Here is a 14087-nt window from a genome sequence, read left to right as displayed (position 1 = left end):
AAGAAAAACAGACACAACCAAATAGAGTTTACTCCAGAAAAGCAAGGAAGGTTCAGAATTAGAAAATCAATTAATACTCCTTGTAGCCAAGGATTGATGTTTCTCCCAAGTTCTGCCAAAGATACACAGGGGCAAGAGGAATAAAAAAATGGAAAAATGAACAATATGAGACAATAATGTGCATGAAGGGAGACAGGAATTCCTGGCTAGTACAGTAGTAAAAGCATTTGATTCTTCTGGGAAAGCTCTGGCAGAGATTTTAGTGTATAATTCTTTGTATCATCAGTAATATCTAGCATTAGGAAAGGACAGCTGGGCTTCTGCTAAAAGAGCCCCTTGGTGTGACTGGGCCAATTCTGCTAGCTACACTGTCCTGGCTATGAAGTATATATGTTTGGTTCTCTAATCCACACAAAAATTCTGTTAACTACATATGAACTCTTTTTTTTATTTGCTTTTGTGAATATTATTTGCTTGTTTTGTCTTTAGCTTTTTATTCTGAAATAATCTCAAATATTCAAAAAGCTGTAAAATAGTATAGAATTCCTGTATACCCTTTACCAAGCTTCCCGTAATATGAGTATATTATATAATCGTAATAAAATAATTAAAACCATAAACTTCACATTGATATAATACTACCAACAAATCTACAGATCTTCTTCAAATGTTGCCACTTCTTGCCCTCAAGTCCTTTTTCTGATCCACAATCAGTACCCGCCCTAGTCTTCTCCATACTGAGACCGGTGCACAGGCATCCTTTGACTTTCATGTTTTTGATGTTTTTGAAGCATATTTGCCAGATATTTTATAGACTTTTCCAATATGGACATTTGTTTCATGTTTAAATTCAGGTTATGCATTTTTGGCAAAAATATCCCAGAAGTGATGTATGTCCTACTCAGCATATCATTTCAATGGGACCTAATTGTCATTATGCCTCACTTCTGGTTAACGTTAGCTTTGACCAGTTGTTTAAGATGGTGTTTTTCGGGGCGCCTGGGTGGCTCAGTCGGTTAAGCGTCCGACTTCAGCTCAGGTCACAATCTCGGGGTCTGTGAGTTCGAGCCCCGTGTTGGGCTCTGAACTGATGGCTCAGAGCCTGGAACCTGCTTTGGGTTCTGTGTCTCCCTCTCTCTCTGTCCCTCCCCTGATCATGCTCTGTCTCTCTCTGTCTCAAAAATAAACAAACGTTAAAAAAAAAATTTTTTTATAAAGATGGTGTTTGTCAGATTTTTTTTCCATCTTAAAGTTACTACATTTCATGTTTAAATTATTACTCATCTTGTGGAAACACCTTGAGGCTACAAGTATCTTGTTTTTCACCATACATTACAAAACAAAATACAACAGCTCATTAAAGAATAACAGACACAACTAAATAGTTTATTCCAGTTTTATGCATTGATTGATGGATCTTACCTATAAATGTTATTACTGTGGCATTGCTAAATGGTGGTTTAATATCTCCATACTTTATTACATTTATTAATAGTAAAAGACTTCCTTTAAGAATACAACAATCACACCTGAAAAGCCAGCATCATGCTCAAATAGGAAAATTGGAATGAGTCTCATGAAAGTCAGAAACAAGATTAGGATGCACTATTATCACCATCATTTGATATTATTCTGAAGGTACAGAAGACACAGTTGGTCAAAAGGGAGCAACAAGTATAAATATCAGAATGGAGGAATTTAAATTACAATTATTTTGAGATGATGTGATACATATCTGCAAAACCAAGGACTTCAACTGAAAAATTACTATAAATGAGAAAAATATTTGATATTGGAACTACTGACACAGTGACCAATATACATCAATGTCCTCTTGAAAAAGAAAAATAAATAAATAAATCTCAAAAGAATAATGTTAAATAGAAGAAGCCACACACAAATAACTGTCTTAACAACTAGAAATTTATTCTACAGATATATTTAGGTAATGATGTTAGATATAAGAACATTGTAGTACATTTTGAACAGAAAATAAAAGAAACAATCCCTCAAAAAAACATTACAAGGGTGAGGCGCCTAGGTAGCTCAGTCGGTTAAGCATCCAACTTCGGCTCAGTTGGTGGGGTCGAGCCCTCCATCAGGCTCTGTGCTGACAGCTCAGAGGATGGAGCTTGCTTCAAATTCTGTGTCTCCTCCTCTCTCTGCCCCTCTCATGCTCATGCTCTCTCTCTCTGTCTCTCAATAATAAATAAATGTTAAAAAATATTTTTTAATAAAATTTAAAAAATAAAAAATTTAAAAACACATTGTAAGGTAATGGTTAGTAAAGTCATATATGACTATATAATGATATATATGATGCAGGCACTGAAAAGAATAAGGCAGCTCCATCTGACATGAAGAGATCTCTAAAATACATTGTTTAGGTGAGAAAATCAAGATGGAAAAAAAAGTGAACAGTAGGCTACAATTTGAATGCAAAACATATGGATATGGATATGGATATGGATATGGATATGGATATGGATATGGATATGTAAGTATGACCTAAGCATGATACACAAGAAACTAAATAGTGATTGCCAGGGCGCCTGGGTGGCTCAGTCAGTTATGTGTCCGACATCAGCTCAGATCATGATCTCCCATTTCATGGGTTCAAGCCCCACATCGGACTCTGTGCTGACAGCTCAGAGCCTGGAGCCTGCTTCTGATTCTGTGTCTCCCTCTCTCTCTCTGCCCCTCCCATGCTCACACTCTCTAATATAAATAAGCATTAAAACAAAAAAATTAAATAGTGATTGCCTCTGGAAAGTCAAATAAGCATCTGGGGGAAAAGAGCAAAGGGAGAGTTTTTAATATATACATGTTTGGACATTGTCCACACAGGTCTAAATAGTCAAAAATCTAGTTGCAACTAACTTAAGAGACCTTACCTTCACCTTTAATATTACTTACATCAATCTTTCGTTTTAATCTGTGTTTATTTCTACCCGTAACCACCCTTCCAAGAAGCTACAGAATTAATTTTTTAAAGTAATTTCAAAAAAAACCCAAATATTTCACCAGCTTTTAAATTGAGTTTATACTGTGAGAGCAGTATCCAGACAGGTGTTTTAAATATTTCTCCATTGCTTTAAATATTATAAAATATACCTTTCAAGGAGAAAATTGATGGCAGAAATTGGTACATACAAATGTGTGGCATATTTGATATACTATATGTATGCATATCTATTATACCTAAAAAGCATGCACAGGGTCTACAGTATGTCACGTTAACCCTTTCTAATAGTTATTTGAAGCTGATCAACCTTCAAAACACAAATTTGTTTTCAATGACAAGGATCATAATCCAAGTCTAGGCATTGGCTAGTTATTATCTGAGCTGTAGTAATGGCTCTGCACTACAAAATGTAATCTTCCCAAATGTCATAGTAAGTTATGAATATCTGAGCAGCCTAATGCACTTTACTAGCCGTGAAATGTGAAAATGTAATCTTATTACCTTTTTTATGGTTGTATTTTTTTGAATAATGTAGCCTAGAAACTGATGTATAGTCTTTTTCTGCATTTTAGCATGATTTGGTCTCCTATGCTATACAGAACATTTTTCACAACTCTCCATTTCAACATATTTTAGTCTTGGCCTGAACTTCATAAACAATTTTTATAGCAACCTTCAGGGTGGCATAACATGCTTTCTATAGGTTATAGTTTAATGTACAAGATTATAGAAATTTTAAAACATATTATTCAAAGAATTCAAATCAACCTTCACAAGTTTTGAATTAGGATTTTAACTGGGCATGATGATTACTTTCTTCAATGGTTATATTAATAAAATATTTTAAATCTAAGTCACTTGTATTTTCAGAATACCAAGAAACACATACAGACCAAAAATAATTATCTTCTCTTCAAAAGATTTATAAAACTGGAAAAACTGTAATACAGAGAAAATTCTAATGCTTCAAAGTAAAGCTATATTTTCTGTATAATCTTTCCTAATTTTTCCTCAAAGATGTGGCCAGAGAAAGGTATAGCAGAAAACTCGGACAGAGTGCAATCACAATTTATGCCCCTAACTAGATATTTTCTATTTCTTGTGACAAATCACATTTTGTCTCTGAGCCTGACTACTCATTTATAAAGCAAATCAAGTAAAGAGTAAGCTTCTTTTATTTATATGCATCCTTCAAAAATGTATTTACTTTTTAAAAAGTGCTAATCCCAAAGTATCCAATTTGTCCCTAAGAATCCAAACCTAAATGAATGTGACCTTACACATGTCTATAGTCACCAGAAACTTATTAATAGGGTGAAGTTGAGGGGAAATTACAATGCTGTGTCACAGACTGTAACATCTCCCAATTTACATTTTTTTCTTCTTCTATAATAATATAGAGTTTCTAGTCTAGTACATGAGACCCAGGCAAAAAATTTCCTTTCTAGATTTCCTTGACATTACCTGCCCTGTCACCAAGTTCTGACCAATGAGGACAGGCAGTAGTATGTGCAACTTCTGGTATCTTAAAGGAAAGAACACAACTTATCTTTGCAACTTTCCTCCTTCCTCTTATGTAAGCCACTGAAAAACAGCAAGAACTAGAGTAGTTATCTTGGAATCTATGCCATAAGTCTCATGTTGAATATAACAGAACAGAAAGATCTATGGATCCTGACAACAATTTCATAAATTCATTTGTCCACATAAAGATCTGTACATGAATGTTTACGGAAGCTTTATTCATAATCACCAAAAACTAGAAACAATTCAAATGTCCACCAACTAGTAAATGGATAAACAAGTTGTGGTACAATCATACAATAGAATACTTACCAGCAATAATAAGGAACAAATTATTGATACCATTTACAATACAAATTAATATCAAAAACATTATGCCAAGTCCAGCAAGTTATACACAAAAGCTACATATTGTATGATTCCATTTATATAACATTCTGGAAAAGGCAAAAGTATAGGGAGAGAAACTGGATCAGTGTTGCCAGGGGCTGAGGATAGAGGGACAGAATTAATCAAAAAATCATGAGAAGACTTGAGAGTAATGAAATTTTGGTATCTTGATTGTGGTACTGGATACACAAATATATCTATCTGCCACATTTCATAAAACTGTATACCTAAAAAGGGTGAATTTAACTGTATGTCATTTTTTTTTAAATGTTCATTTTTGAGATAGAGCACACACATGTACACAGGGTAGGGGCAGAGAGAGAGGGGGACAGAGTATCTGAAGCGGGCTCCTTACTGACAGCACAGAGCCCAACGCAGGGCTCAAACTCACCACAAACCAAACCATGAGATGATGACCTGAGTAAAGTCGTACATTTAACCAACTGAGCCACCCAAGTGCCCCTACCTCTATGTCTTAGTAAATCTTAAAACAAACAAACAAAAAAAAAAAAAACCTCAAGCCATTTGCCATTTGTATCAAAGACAAGAGAAAAGTAAGATCTTCCAACTAGAGGCAACAATGTAGAATTAAAATGGCAAAGTCATGGAATACAAGAAAATTAAAAGAAAAACGTCACTATAGTAAAAAGCATGTTTTACTGATAATGAATTATCATCTTTAGAGTTTTCAATAACTCATGTACTAGAGAAAGTAACAAAAACCATCTCATTTCTCCCTGTTCATTTTACCTTTCATAAAATTTAAAAATTTTCACTGAACTACGACATGTCTACAAAAGCAGTATTAAGCAAAAAGTTTCCATGTAGTCTGAGAAATACTGGATTAAACAAGGCTAGAGATGTTTACACAATAGGATTGCCACAATATTCATATTTACAATACGATATGCTACTATATTTTTATGTCTCCAAAAGTTAGATAACCAATGCATGGATTTCCTACAATTTATTTAACAATGGAATATTTTCTTTCCTTTTTTTTCTGACAAGAGCTTTTCACAGGAGTAACATTCTTCCAAAGGCTTTTCTGAGAAACACTGGATAATATAATTGTATTCTTGAATCTTATTGCCATGAATAATATCAGAATTATCTGATGTTTTACATTAGATAGGCTTTTCAAATCTTCAGGTGAATGGCTTAAAGCAACCTATTTGTTTTTCATAAGTTCCTTTCTATGATTAAGAACATAGTAATTAATCAAAAAAAAGAGACATCTCAAATTAAGATTGCTTTAAGGGAAAAGAAAATATCAGCAATCAAAAGCAATCAAACTGTCCCATCCCTTCCTCTACAAACCAGGACACAAGTACAGCAAAAGAAATGTCCTCCCACACTTAATTAGGGCTGTTCTACATGCCAAGAGAGTTCAGCTGAAGTAACCAGTGACGTTCAAGGCTATGTCATTAAGAACTTTATGGCTTCCCTTGTATCACTTATTCTAAGAAAAAAATCAGTCACCATGTCATGAGGATATTCAAGAAGCTATGTAAAAGGCCCACCTGGAGGGGAACTGAGGTCTCCAGCCAATAGTTTGCATCAACTTGCCAATCAAGTAAGTAGCCCTGGAAGCTGGTCATCCAGCCCCAGTTGAGTCTTCAGATGAATAAAACCTCAGCCAACATCTGAATTGCAACCTTATTAGAGACTCTAAGCCAGAACTATCCTGCCAGTTTGCTCCCAAATTCCTGACCCACAGAAACTGTGAGCTGGTAAATATTTATTATTGCTTTAAGCTGTAAAGTTTTGAGATAATTTGTTACACAGCAACACATAACTAATATAATTATAAATCAATCAGCTAACAGTAGTTGGGGAAAACTGTCTTACTCTGTTTCTGTACTATTTCAATTTTTTTAAATCCCAACACAAAATAAATAATTTAAAAATACAAACAATAACCACATATAAGCATTGAGTGATTACTATAAGCTATACACTATGCTAAGTGCTTTACATAAATTAGCATTTTTAATTATCTCTTACAAAAACTTCTATTATCTTCACTTAATAGATGAGGAATCTGAAACATAACTAACTTGCCTAAACTCACAAGGTACTAAGGTAGGTGAACCAGGCTTTCAACAATGTATAACAACTGTATTTAATAGACTGTGACAGGTAATACAGACTGGCTAACCCAGCATCTCTTCCCCAAAGTCTTATCAGATAACTGATGAATGAACGCATATTTCTTGTTTCAAGAATGAAATAAAGGTGGCCTGGCTGGCTCAGTTGGTAGGGAATGCGACTCTTGATTTCAGCATAGGTCATAATCTCAGGGTGGTGAGTTCAAGCCCCACAATGGACTCCATGTTGGGTGTGGAGCCTACTTTAAAAAAAAAAAAAAGAGTAAGGGGTGCCTGGGTAGCTCAGTCAGTTAAGCGTCCAATTTTGGCTCAGACTATGATCTCACAATTCTTGAGTTAGAGCTCTGCATTGGATTCTCTGTCTCCCTCTCTCTCTGTCCCTCTCCTACCCTCACACACTCTCTCTCAAAAATAAATAAACATTAAAAAAAAAAAAAAAGCGAGTGGCACCTGAGTTGCTTAGCCGGTGAAGCGTCCCACTTTGGCTCAGGTCATGATCTCAAGGTTCATGAGTTCAAGTCCCATGTCGGGCTCTGTGCTGACAGCTCAGAGCCTGGAACCTACTTCGCATTCTATGTCTCCCTCACTCTCTGCCCTCCCCTGCTTGGGATCCGTCCGTCTCTGTGTCTGTGTCTGTCTGTCTGTCTCTCTCTCTCTCAAAAATAAACATTTAAAAATAAAAATTTTAAGTGAAATGCAATAATAACCCGTTATTTTGAAAGCTATTAACTTAATGTATAAAAACATTACAGAACTCAAATACCTAAACCCCTCCTCTCTAGTTTTGTGCCACTACAAAGATTGGAAATATAAATGCTTACTTTTCCAGCATCCTTAGCATCTGAATGGCCATGAGAAGTTCTGGCAAACAGATATGAGAAAGGCTGAAAGGTGTTAATGAAACGATTTGGTTTCCTTGATAAAAGGAAAACAGATGTAGCTGGCATAACCCTTTGTTCTTCTACCTTCCTCACTCCCTTGAACAAAAACGTCATGTCCAAAGGTGCAGTAGCCATCTTCATATCACGAAGCTTACAAGCACAAGCATAGAGAGAAAGCCAATGCATGAAGAATAGTAAAAGGAAAGGTAGAAAGCGTTTAGCTCTTTAAGCTTACTAAATAGAACCTTTTTTTTAATTTTTTTTTAAAGTTTATTTATTTTTGACAGAGAGAGACAGAGCATGAGTGGGGGAGGGGCAGAGAGAGGAAGACACAGAATCAGAAGCAGGCTCCAGGCTCTGAGCTGTCAGCACAGAGCCCGATGCGGGGCTTGAACTCACAGACCGCGAGATCATGACCTGAGCCGAAGTCGGATACTTAACCAACTAAGCCACCCAGGCGCCCCTAAATAGAACCTTATTAAGCAGAACCACAAATACCAGCAACTGCCTATCTCAAATTCCTTGTTATGTGAGAAAAATAAAACCTCTATTTCGTGCAGTTGCTATTATATGTGGATTCCACTGCTTAAAGAACACCAACCTATTTAATATACAGATGTTCAATAAATGGTGCATAAATGAGTGAGTGGGTTAACAGAGAGAGCGATCTTGGACAGTTCTTTGTTCTAAATATGACTTAGAACTTTGCATTTAACTTAAGTGACTATAATTCATTTTGTGCTTTAGAAAAATGTATCACAAAGTTATAACAGATATGAATATACACACACCAGAACACAGCAATTCTGTTCCATGAAATATCTCTAGATAAATTGCCGTTGTAGTACATTTGTCTAAACAATATTTCAAGAGGGCTAATTTTAATGAGATAAGTGATACAATAATACCAAATTTTCACAGACAAAGATATCAGTGGATATTCTAGCATCAAAAGACTAAAGACTTCAGGTATTAAATTTATTCAAATGAAACAATGAAAGCTCTGATAAGTTATGGCAGACTTCAAAGTCGAATAACAACCAAACTTCGGCTCAGGTCATGATCTCATGGTCTGTAAGTTCGAGCCCCGCATCAGGCTCTGTGCTGACAGCTCAGAGCCTGGAGCCAGCTTTGAATTCTGTGTCTCCCTTTCTCTCTGCTTCTCCCCTGCTTATGCTCTGTCACTCTATCTTACAAAAATAAATAAACATTCAAAAAAATTTAAAAATAAAAATAAAAATATCATCTAAAAAATTATATACAGAAAGGCTCAGAAATTAAGATACAAAATTTTATATTGCAGCACTGTTTGTAAAAATAAAACACTGGAAATAGCTGAAATATCCACCAATACAGGTATATCCGTATAAGGGAATACCATGTAACCTTTAAAAAGAATATAAATCTATATATGTTAGTATGTCATGGTATTCAAGACCTACTACTAAATTTACAAATCAGTACATACACTATGATCGTATTTCTTTAAAAATACAATAAAATTTCAATTAAAGAACATGAACATTTAGTTTCAGTGTAAGTATCAGGCCAAATTATGTTGCTTAGTTTTAGCTAGATGCCCACTTATGCATCACTTCAGGCATTCCTAAAGTTTAGGTGACAAATGATTATATTATCAAGTATATTAACATCATAAATAATCAACATAACAGTATCAGTAATATGAAAAGGACAAGTCATTTGGATTTAATACAGTCACTCTCAAACACAGACATTCTGGAGTAAAAATCTCGTTACATGTGTTATACATTAAACATCTATCAGATAGGGTGCCTGGGTGGGTCAGTCGGTTAAGCATCCAACTAACTCTTGATTTCAGCTCGGGTCATGATCTTACAGTTGTGTGAGTTTGAGCCCCACAACAGGCTCTGCCACGGACTCTGAACTGACAGCACGGAGCTTGCTTGGGATTCTCCCGCTCTCTCCGCTCCTCCCCCACTAGCACTCTCTGTCTATCTAAAAATAAACTTAAAAAAAAAGTCTAGAATAACTGTACATTTCCTACTGTAAAAGTTAAATACTGCACTAATTAGTTATTATGAAAGCTATTAATTATACACATAAAAATGATTGAGAATACAAATAGCTAAATAAGAGGAAAACAGATTGCCACTTAATATGAGTTTAAAAACTGCAGATAGAACATTATATTCTTTTTTTAAAGCAAAAAAAAAAAGCGTTTACTAATAGGGTAAAAGCCTGTGATAAATGAATTCAAATAACTGGTTATTGTCCTCTGCCTCATACTCTGCAATCAAAAATCTCAAGTGGTAGGATAAAATTCAATGACTGGAGGACAGAATTATGAGAAAATGCCTTCTTATCATTTCGCACTTTCTCAACTCAGCTGTGTATAGTATCAAATTTCAGTTATTTTACTTTTGTGCTTTTTAAAACACATAGACTAAAATTATTGAATTTAATCTCAAATTAGCCCCATCCTAAATTTTACACATCTGAACTTTCAGACTCCACATGTCTTACTATGGCACAGTTTTACTATATAAATAAATAATAAATAATACAGAATGGTAAGAGATTTGCTTACATTATAACTTGATTCACACACACGCCTTTAAGATCATTCCTAACACTGAACAAAACACAGTAAGGCTTTACCTTAGCCAGGTAATAGTAAAGAAGAAAGTTCAGTATGTTGATGGCGACATAATCATCAGCCTTTGCTTTACAACAGCCCTTTACTGATAGTCAAAATAATATCTTACCCCACAGTTTACATCAGCGTAAAGAGAGACTATTTGGGCTTACAAATGTGCCATTCCGTGACCACAAAAGCAATGTACTACTCTGCATTGCCAAGAAAGTATTCTCTGAATTAGAATACGAGATGTACAAAACTTTACTAAAATGTTCAATAAGAAAACTTCAGTAAGAATTAAAAATTTCCATAGTTTTACAAGTATTCATTTATCTCCAAAATGCCTTCTAAAATGGTGGTATTTGGTTTCATCCTCATATGAATTTCCCAATCAGCCAAAAGTCTATTTTATACACCTCTCACATACACATATCATATTTATGCATTATGTATGGCAGTTATTTCTATACAAAAAGCCTGAAGAATATACAGCAGACTATTAGTGGTGGCTATCTTGTAAGATGGAGTTACAAAAGGATTTAACTTTCAAAGTCATATATTTATGACATATTTCCATGTCTCAAAAGAAGTATATACATATTTTCTTTGAATATAAGGGAGAGAAAAGATAATTTAATCTTTTCAATATGCACTGAATATGTGGAAAACAAAACAGGAAAAAATAATGCTTCTTAATTTGTATCTACAAAAATCAAAGTGTGCAACTGATGTATCCTATCAAAACTGAGGGAAAGAAGGATATAAAATATTGTATAAGGATATACAATAAGGATATAAAATAGATCAGGTATACAGTATCAAGTATCCACAATGAAAGATGAGTAAAATATCTACCTTTTGGTGTGAGATCTTAATTTTAATGATAGTACTTTCATGAGTCACTCCCAAACTGCATTCTGTCCAACATCCTTAACCATAAACAATTATAGCTTGAGTGTTTTCAAAAAGCTACTCTTAGATCAGTGGTTAAGAGCATATCCTTTGGAGCCAGACCACATTTGACTCCTGGTTCTACCAGATACCAAGTATAAGGGCAAGGGCAGGATAGTTCACCTCTCTATGGCTCACTTCCTCATCTGTAAAATTAGGATAATAATGGTACCCATCTCTTAAAGTTGATGTGACAATTAAATAAACTAAAAGTATCTCCATTAAGGCACATCCTCTTAGATGAGGATAAAAGAACTCACACATCCTTCCATCTGCTATTAAAAATCTCACTTCAAAAATAGTATCAAGTTTGATCCACAGCGGGAGCACACCCCTGAGAGCCCTGAGCAGCCCCACCACCGCCACCGGCCTAGTTAACCATAACATGCTGGGAAAAGGCACAGCTGCGCAAGCAGGCAAATCCACGCAACCACTAGGCCTAGAAGTAGCAGCAGCCCCCGCCGCCCCACCCTCTGCTCTGAGGACTCCAAGCACGAGCAACCGCGCAGGGAGCAAGGGCTCAGGCGACCTCACATCATCGGTGCCTGCGAAAAGGGACAGCAAGATAATCTGTTTTGGGAACAGTAAAATAGTTCACTGTAAGAAACAGATATGGTGTCATCCACAGGAATGACACCAAAGAAAATGTATTTGTACACGAGACTGCCATAAAAAAATAACCCCTGGAAGTACCTGCTCAGTACTTCGCAGTAGGAGATGGAGAGGCTGTGGAGTTGATGTTGTTGAAGGAGAAAAGGGTGTGGTAGCAGCAAAGGTCACAGGCCCTAGGGAGCTCCAGTGCAATGCAGTAAATACGCAGCAGACCCTAACAATTATGGACGCTTTCCTTCGCGGAAGTCCTCCCCACAATTACCCACAGAATTACCAAACTACTGTGAGTGCGGAAAGGACTCAGAGAGTGCTCTCAAAGGTCTGGCCCCACTGCGCTGGCCATCCCGCAGGCGATGTTTCTACATGTGGAGACCCTCTGATCGTCAACAAGTCTTCCAACCCTCCGGTGCAGAGAGAAGGGGTTGAGGGTGCTGACAAGCAGGGTACAGGAGAACAAAGTAGACCAGTGAGACAGAAACAAATCACATCAAAGAGACTTCCAGATACGACTACTACAACTCAACTTAGCTTCTTCCCCAATTTCTTTCACTCATGTCCTATTGCTTGTAGACATCTACACACACTGCTTCACAATAAACATGGCTAAAACATAACTGATGATCTTCTCCCTAACCCTGCTATGATTGCTACCCCAGTTGGTAATCCTCCCACATGGCATCTTCAACTCTGCTCTTCCTATGTACAATGTCGAATTTATTAAATGCTGCTGACTCTATCTCTTAAAATTTCTTAAATTTGTCCCTCTTCCTCTTCACTACCATCACTAAACTAGCTGAGAACTCCTTCATTACACACACACAACTATCAGTATACTTGATCCACTGGATTAAATGTCCATAAAATACAGAAGTCTATACACATGGCTGTCAACATTGCTCACTTTGTAGGAGAGCACAGGAGAAACTGGCCATGGAGAGAAAGAGACAGAACACAGAACAAAGTTTAAAAAGATAAGGAAAAACAAGAATCATACATGTAAGTTTATACATGTATATACAATAACATCTATGTGTTTATATAAAATTATGTATGTGACTCTATGTATAAAGACATTTTTCTAACCCAAAGCAAATTTGTTCTAAGTTGAGGGTATTTATATATCCTATTTTCTCTGTTCTTTACTATAAATCTTTCTTTAAGCACTAAAAGAAGAAAAAAACTTATTTCATTAAACTCAATTACCTTTTTTTAAACTAGGAGCAAGTAACTAAGAGCAACATTTTGTGTATCCTATCACACCTCCATTTATTAATCATATTAAGAGAACTTATCAAAGACTACTCCAGTCAACTATGCAACATATCCAATAGTCACTGTGAAAGAATGGTTCTTTGCATAATTCCACCCAAATCAAATCAATTTGAGGGAAAAAAACTACATAGCATACCCCCTCTGATAACTTCAAACTTTATGTAAAAAGGCTTGATGAGGTTCTCATGTACATTTAACTTCACTTGACCCATATGAACAGAGAATTCTTGCCCTACATAAACTTAGAATTTGTATTTTGTAGAACACTTTTTGGGAAAGTACATGCTATCAAATAATAACTGTAGTAAATTAAATGTAGCCAATTATTTACTTGACTCACACGAGACATAATAAACCCTAATAATGGAGACTTTCACCAGCAGCATTCTATCTCTATGACCCCATAGCACCATCTTGCCTAATTTGGGAGTAAGGGGGAGGGGGGGGGGGCTCTTTGCCTATTGCACTCAATTGGTTCAAAATGGTTAAAAACAAAACCATAATAATCCTTAATACAATAACCCAAGTCATTTATAAGAGCCATCAAATGTAATATGCACTCACACAAACTTCCACACCTCTTCTTTCCTGGCCTTCAATTATTTGTAAGTTTACTACTTTTACCATGTCAAGATTAATAAGAAACATTTTTTTCCAATTAAGATACTATTGAACACACTACATAACCAAGTTTGAATCTACATTCCAGAATCATATGGTTTTGTACCATATTATAAAACATTATGATATACTATTTCTGT

At 35.7% G+C, this 14087-nt stretch overlaps 1 protein-coding gene and 1 pseudogene across 8 annotated transcripts in view; one reads left to right on the top strand and one right to left on the bottom strand.

The window, feature by feature from the left end:
- The window catches only part of LRBA (LPS responsive beige-like anchor protein), a 786930-nt gene that overhangs the window by 697718 nt on the left and 75125 nt on the right, over positions 1-14087 (bottom strand). The gene's annotated exons all lie outside the window — the stretch shown is intronic.
- On the top strand, positions 10786-12992 carry LOC122475664 (annotated as a pseudogene).

This window comes from Prionailurus bengalensis, chromosome B1 (assembly GCF_016509475.1).
Source record: "Prionailurus bengalensis isolate Pbe53 chromosome B1, Fcat_Pben_1.1_paternal_pri, whole genome shotgun sequence".
Taxonomy (NCBI): domain Eukaryota; kingdom Metazoa; phylum Chordata; class Mammalia; order Carnivora; family Felidae; genus Prionailurus; species Prionailurus bengalensis.
The sequence above is the reverse complement of the archived record's forward strand: the minus strand, read 5'-3'. Positions and strand labels throughout refer to the sequence as shown.